This window comes from Myripristis murdjan, chromosome 17 (genome assembly GCF_902150065.1).
Source record: "Myripristis murdjan chromosome 17, fMyrMur1.1, whole genome shotgun sequence".
Taxonomy (NCBI): domain Eukaryota; kingdom Metazoa; phylum Chordata; class Actinopteri; order Holocentriformes; family Holocentridae; genus Myripristis; species Myripristis murdjan.
In genome coordinates this window covers 15,086,127-15,093,231 of record NC_043996.1, presented here as the reverse complement: position 1 = coordinate 15,093,231, position 7,105 = coordinate 15,086,127, and positions in this window count along the sequence as shown.

Here is a 7,105-nt window from a genome sequence, read left to right as displayed (position 1 = left end):
AATGGCAAAAATCAAATCAGGCATCAAAGAAACAAGGCTCAGTGTTTGAGGGAAGCTGTGGCATGCGGTAGAAACTGAAACTCTCCTCTATTACTCCCATAGATGTGAGCTCAATCTTGTTGAGATATATATATATATATATATATATATATATATATATATATATTTTTTTTTTTTTTTTTTTTTTTTTTCCAGATATTTGAACTGCCTCTATACTAGAAAAGCATTGATGCAACCAGAATGTATTTAGGTCACATCTGTACAGTTTGTCACCATCATGTCATCCTCATAGACTCTGCTATCTGTGTACTGTAGGACCAAATATCTTCATTGACAATTTGACCCAACAGTTTTACTCCCTACAATGGGGACGTGGCATTTTTGTATGTATATATACATATATTATTTTTTTGTTTGTTTTTCTTCTACACTACTTTGACATTGAATATGTGTGTGTGTCTTAGTCACATGAGCATATCCTCTCATTGTCTTTGCTCTCTGGTCAGTTTCTTCTGTGTTTTCTCCAGTCTTGCTGTGGTTCCTGCTTGACTCTTTGTGGTGATACGGCCTCATGCTTTCACCGTAAAACATTATTTGTCCCGTCGGTTTGGTTCCTCAGTGGATGATTCCACTTGATTCGCTCATGACCATCTCCTGGATTTTCTACATTGCACTTTACACACTTATTTAAAAGTTTTATCTTTTACCCCCCCACCCGTGACTGTTATGTGCACTGGACCTGTTTGCCCTCTATTTGATCAAACCTGCCTTCTTGTAAAAAAAAAAACACAAAAAAACAAAGTTAACTAAAAGCTAAGTTATTTTTGAAAAGTCATATATAGATTATAGTCTATTTAAAAGAGCTGATTTTTTACGTAATCAGCAAGTATTTTGTTAGCTGTCTGTTATAAAAATTTACGCCTCAATTTTGGGAAGATAGTCAAACCTTTGTATTTTTGGATAGTGGTTAGCAGAGGTGCGTCTCTATAAATGATCTGGTTGGTCATATTCTTGTGTTGCAGGTCTTCCTGCCATGGATAGCACATTTGAGCATTAAGTAAAACTAAATAAAAATAAAATATATATTAAATGTGATCTGTCACTGATGAGTAGTCAGATCCTGAGCTGAAATACAGTTTAAGGTACAAGCACTCAGTGCAGTTTCTCAAATGGATAAATTTGCAGGGAATATTATGTTTGCTTTATTATATCAGATCTGTCAATCCCTGGAAAACATTTTGAAGGAAATCTAATTGTTACTTAATCCAGGTACAGGTCATTACTGCCCCCAAAAATGGAGAGTAAACAAGGTTTCCCATTCAAGATACTGTATAACCCATCTACAGATGACTGTATTGTACACTATGAAAATAGGCTAGCTAGCTATTGCTTATGTATTTCAAGGTTCTCCTGCGCTAGCATATTTTGCCACTTTTCTCGCACGAGGTAAATCAAAAATGATCTGATAAATGTGGTCAGATCAACTGAAACCAAGTCATTCAGCATGAAGATATTTTTTCCCTTTTAATACTACTTACACTTTAAATGCATTATGTGTCTGAATTATGATGCATTTTTGTTATTTTCTGTAGCTTGTTTGTTTTTCTCCTTTCGAACACGTCCTGGTGTGTTAACGGTTTGAAATCCAATTTTGTGACTGCATGAATCTCAAGGCATACTTTCCCCTTTTTGGCTTTGTTTTTTTATTTTCCTATACTGTGCACATTGTTATTTTTAAAGCAATGTCATGCAAAAAAAAAAATACAATGTACTTTTAAAAGAGCGAATGGTGGTCAACCTTGTTAAATTTTGTCTAAGCCTTCTGTTTTTCTTATTTGGTAAAACTGTTTTTGTCTTTTTGATTCCGCGTCTTGTGGGCTGTGTAAGTGCTAAGTCAAGCCTAGAAGCATCAGAAAAATGGAAATCAGTCTTTTATGCACATGTAGATGCATTTCTTTATTCATTTTTACACAAAAAAATTTATGTGCTTGTGTGCTGTGCAACACCCCCAAGATTTTATGTCATGGCGATGCTATAGACCAGCTGTGTATATTGCTTTATGCCAGGAATAATGTTTTGTGTGCTTAATGTGATACGATGTCAAAGTGAGAAAATGCACTGAGAATTGCTGTGCTGCAATATGTCATTGTGGCTCTGTTTGTTTTTGTTTTTTTTCCTCTTCTGGACCTCAGACTCCGATGAGCCTGAAGTTTTTGTAGGTCCTGTTTCTGTTTTTTTATTTTTATTTTTTTATTTGTTATTGTGTAGATAACTCTGACTGATGTGTCACCTGTTACTGCCACCTTTTTATGCACCAATATTCAGGTGTCCATTGGTGTTAAGATGCCAGTGTTTACAGAGACAAGAGTTTACAACAGATGGAGCGATTTTTACTCTCTTCCTCTCCATGAAATGCTTCGACGTAGCTGAGTACTTTATCTTGAATATCAGACTACATATAAACCACCTGTAAATTACGGAGATTATATTTTGTTGTTTATTTGTTCTAAACTGCAAAATTCCAATATTATGGCCATCCAAGTCTCCTCAGTGTTAAAGGACATCAGATGTTTCCTGTAGTTTTAAGTTATAGGAATTATATTTAATTTTGACTGTCATCCACATGCATTTCGAAGACCAGAGAGAACTTTTATTAGAGTTGTCGATTTTTATCACATGTGGAAATGGCCCTTCCTGTCGATTTCCTATTGACAGCTCCCTGGCATCAAAGTTTATAAATTTTCCAATCGAGCAGCAGATGAACCAGCTTTAACTGACTTGAATGAGAGACTGGCGTGAGAAAAGGTACCACTGTACTTTCATTTCGTTCGGTTTTGTTTCTACAGTAAACCTGTCCTGAACAGTGTACTTTTTCTCTTTGCTTTCAGTGTTAAGGCAACAGGTGAACCAAGAAGCCAAAGTTAATAAACCAGCCCTTTAAATATTTATTTTTATGATCAAATTCAATGCACTTGTGAGAGAATTATGAGATTTTTATTAACCTGTCCTACTAACTGTTGGAATGCACCTACTTCCCATTTTTATTTTGTAGAAGATTTTATTAGGGCACATTTTATTTCAGGCATAAACTTGTAACTATGAACTTTGTCAATGCATTGTTTACATTGGGAAAAAAATGACTTTGTTATTGAAATTCTTGATATATCCTGCCCAGTACACCTGGGTAATCTCCTCTGCATGATACTGAATTTCAAAGTAACTCAAAAATGCCTTGACATATTTGCTTTAAGTAGGTATTTAGCTCTACCTGTGTTTCTTAAACCTACTGTCAGACACTCTCTTGTAGTGAAACCTACTGTATGCATCTTCTCTAACTATAATAGTCACATTTAGGAGAAATAGCAGATATCAAAACCGTACAGTCAGACTATAGGCCGATATGTGTAGACCGTCTTAGTGACACGACATGTAAAAAGGAGATGCAGAAACATAAACTGAATCAGAGACATAAAATGGAGTTATAGTCATGTATGATCACTCAGCGGGGTACCCACATGGGACAAGCCACAACTCAGTCCTGCGTGTGCATTTTGAGGACAGCCTACTGCTGGTTCAAGCCTCATACAATGGCAGCTAAATTGTTATACTATGTATTTTGTTTCTCAGTCCAGTGCTACTTTTCCAGACACTGCACATGCATTTAACTGCGGTGTCGACGTGCACCGCACCTGTAGTGCACCCACAGCAACAGGACACATACGCTCATCGAATATGCAAAATCTAGCATTCTGCAGCACAGCTTGGCAAGCCGGTACTCTCTTGAGCTAACCCTTTAAAAATGAATGGATCAACCTTGTTCTACAAATTGTGGGGTTTTCTTTTCTATTTCAAAATGTCAATCAGACCAAAAAAAGAAAAAAAAAAATCCAAGTTGGCTGTAAATGTGTGCTATATTAAGGATGAAATAAGCTTCTGTTTGAATCGTACCTGATGTATTTTTCTTGTGTGAAGGCTTTCGTCTTTGTATCTTTGCATTATTATTTGTAAATGAAATGAGATTAAATATATCTGAATAAGCGATGACTTTTCTTGGATCTCATTTTGTCTTTAGGTGGCCCAGTTAAAAAAGGATTAGTTGCATTAAGACTGCGGCCCCCACAACTAACACCATTTAGTCCTCTTCTCCCACTCCACAGCTTTCCACCCAGCATTTTCCCTGCCTCCTCCACTCGGACCAAACTAACAAGGGATGAAGTTGACACTTGGGCATTTTGTATGTGGGATGAATATAACAAAAGTAAGGACCAAGAAGGCTGGTGGCTAGATTTCTGCCTTGTGCACACCAGTTGAGGAGCATGAGCGAGATCTGCCTGACATTTCTCTGAGGTCTCCTGCTATTTCCATGTTTGTGATGAAGGACAGGCTCACAGGTTGCTTTGTCAGTCCAATAAATTGTTCCACCTCTCTTTGATGATGGTGATAATCTTTGGTACTGATGTTTAGCCAGGAAGATCATGTGTGTAGTACTGTTTGTGGTTTGGAAGTGCATGATTAAACAGGACAGGAAGAACAATACACAAAGTCCGAAATGAATATAATTTTCCCAGCTGCTTGATGTATTGGACAGTTTCTGATCATTTTGTATTTTTGTTTTAACTGGGTTGATTTTGTTTGGTTTCATTTTGAAATCAGCATTTAATCTTTACCCATTGCACACCTGATCCCCCTTTTTTTCAGCTAACTGAGCTTTTGGTAGGAATTTGTCTTTGTTCTTGTTGAAGGTCAAAGGTCAGGGGTTGTTTTGATTTATTGTATCATACTATGTGTGCTATTAAGCCCTTTGAAACTCTAAATGTGATGAAAGGCTACACAAATAATCGTGACAGCACTTTTGACACCACGGGCCAGCACCATTAAGACGAGGCAAAAGTAGAAGAGGAAGAGGCACACAGGAGAAGTGAAGAGGAATCGCCTGATGCTGTTCAACAAGGCCGTCCTGGTTGCCAAGTCACAATACCAGACTAAACTCCGCCTTTCTCGACCTTGACCTCAGCCCACTGAATACTCTCCGTTAACACCCTCCTACAGCCATCGCTCCACCCCTCTCATCATATGGAGGATGCAAAAGCCCAACAAAAGTAGCACATCAGGAAAGCTGGAGTCTCTCCTGCAGCCTGTTTAACCATCCATAAGGAAAGTCATTACCTTGTTCAACATTGAGTTAACATTATTGCTGCACTGCAAAGGCTTACTTGTATTTTATTTCAGCCCAGTGGTATTCACCTTATGCATGTTGAAGACCAGCATACCTGGTTTTGTGCAATCTCAAAATGTGTCGTAAGTGGACAATGCACTCAGTGTGGCCTAAACTTTGCTCTGAGGAGACCCCTCGCTTCTTTAGGCCAACACAGCAGCCTAGAAAACTTGCTCAACAATAAGACCACATGCATCAGTCTGCCATGAATAGCATGGACATTTCTCATTCATTTTCTTCCTTTCTCTCCCCTCACATTCCCTCCTTTTATTTCCCTATATTAAACTCAATTTAATAATGGCTTGTAAACCAGCACGTCATGTTCTCCTGTTTATAAATATTTAACACACCAAATGCAAACAGTAGCATCTGGAAAGAGAATAATCTTTATTGCCCACAGATGTGGAAATTTGCCCTCGGCTTCACAAGTTGGTTAAAACACATCACAGTAAATCACAGTGCAGGCAAAATAAAACAACAGTGAGCTTGATTTGAAAGCAATTAAAGCTGGGATGTTTAATACCCAAAGAAAATAACCTGGTCGTCATCGACTTAAGTTTAACAGCTCAACTTTGCTGTCTACTTTCTCAGGGTCCACCATCACCAGCGCCCTGAGATGGTCCAGTTTTACGCCAGTGTTATTCCCCATTAGAAACTGCAGGTCTCCATCTGCTGGTGACATTTTGTAACATACAGGAGTGGAAAAGGTGCTCAAATTCTTCATTTAAGTAAAAGTAACTACCGTAATGGAAAAAATGATCTGCAAAAGTCACCGGTAACCACAGATGCCAGATAAATGTACCTGAGTAAGAAGTGCTAAGTTTCCTCTGAAAGTGTCGTCAAAGGGTTAAGTATCACTAAATGGGAAAAACCCACATAAAGTACCTGTGACAAAATTATTTTTAGTAGGCTCCAACACTTGAGTAAGTGCAGTGATGTCCCGCCTCTGGTAACTGCAGTCATCAATATTCATCAGTCATAACCTGCATTTTGTCATTAAACGTCTCGAAATTGAATATCCCGACTTGCAATGTGACGACTAATTGGAACAGGATTACACCATGGGTTAGGATTTTTTATTTTATTCTATTTATTTGTTTATTTTTATATTTTTAGTGTATATTAGCTGAGATGACTAATTCCATATACCTAAAATGAATAAAAATTGTTAACAAGGATCGTGGATCTTAACCCTCCTATTATCTTTGGGGTCAATTTAACTCTACTCAGTGTTTAATGTCTCTAAATACACGATTAACACCATTTTTTGGCTTCATATTTCATGACATTTCCTTATTTAATGAGGACAAGTGGGTAAACATAAAATTCACACAATGATATTTTGTACACAGGTGTTTCTTTTTTGACCCCAGGCTTTTTTTTTTTCTTTTTTTTTTGGCTGTATAAAACATATAAGAAATATCAACAACAAGAGTTTTATTAGTTTCAGTAATAGTTTAGTTTTAGTTTTGTTTTTATTGTTATAATATGGGGCCTGTTTATTGTGAGCAAGATTTGAGTTCAGAATAGACATTACAATCCAAACACAACACTTTGTGAGGGTAGCTGACTCCCAGCCTTAATAAACATCAACGCCTGTATTGTAGATATTTGACTGAATACAAAGACTAAAACTAAAGACATTTTCTGTATATTTTTATTTTAACTTAGTGTTCACAGCACACAACATTGTTTCAGTTAGTTTTATTCTAAAGACTAGTTTTTATTTTCATTTCAGTTAACTAAATTATTTTTTCACACCTACTTGTAGTTTCTGGTCTAGGTTTTAGTTAACTAGAATAACCTTGCCTGCTAGGTGGACATACCCCTGAGTGTGTGTGTGTGTGTGTGTGTGTGTGTGTGTGTGTGTGTGTGTGTGTGTGTGTGTGT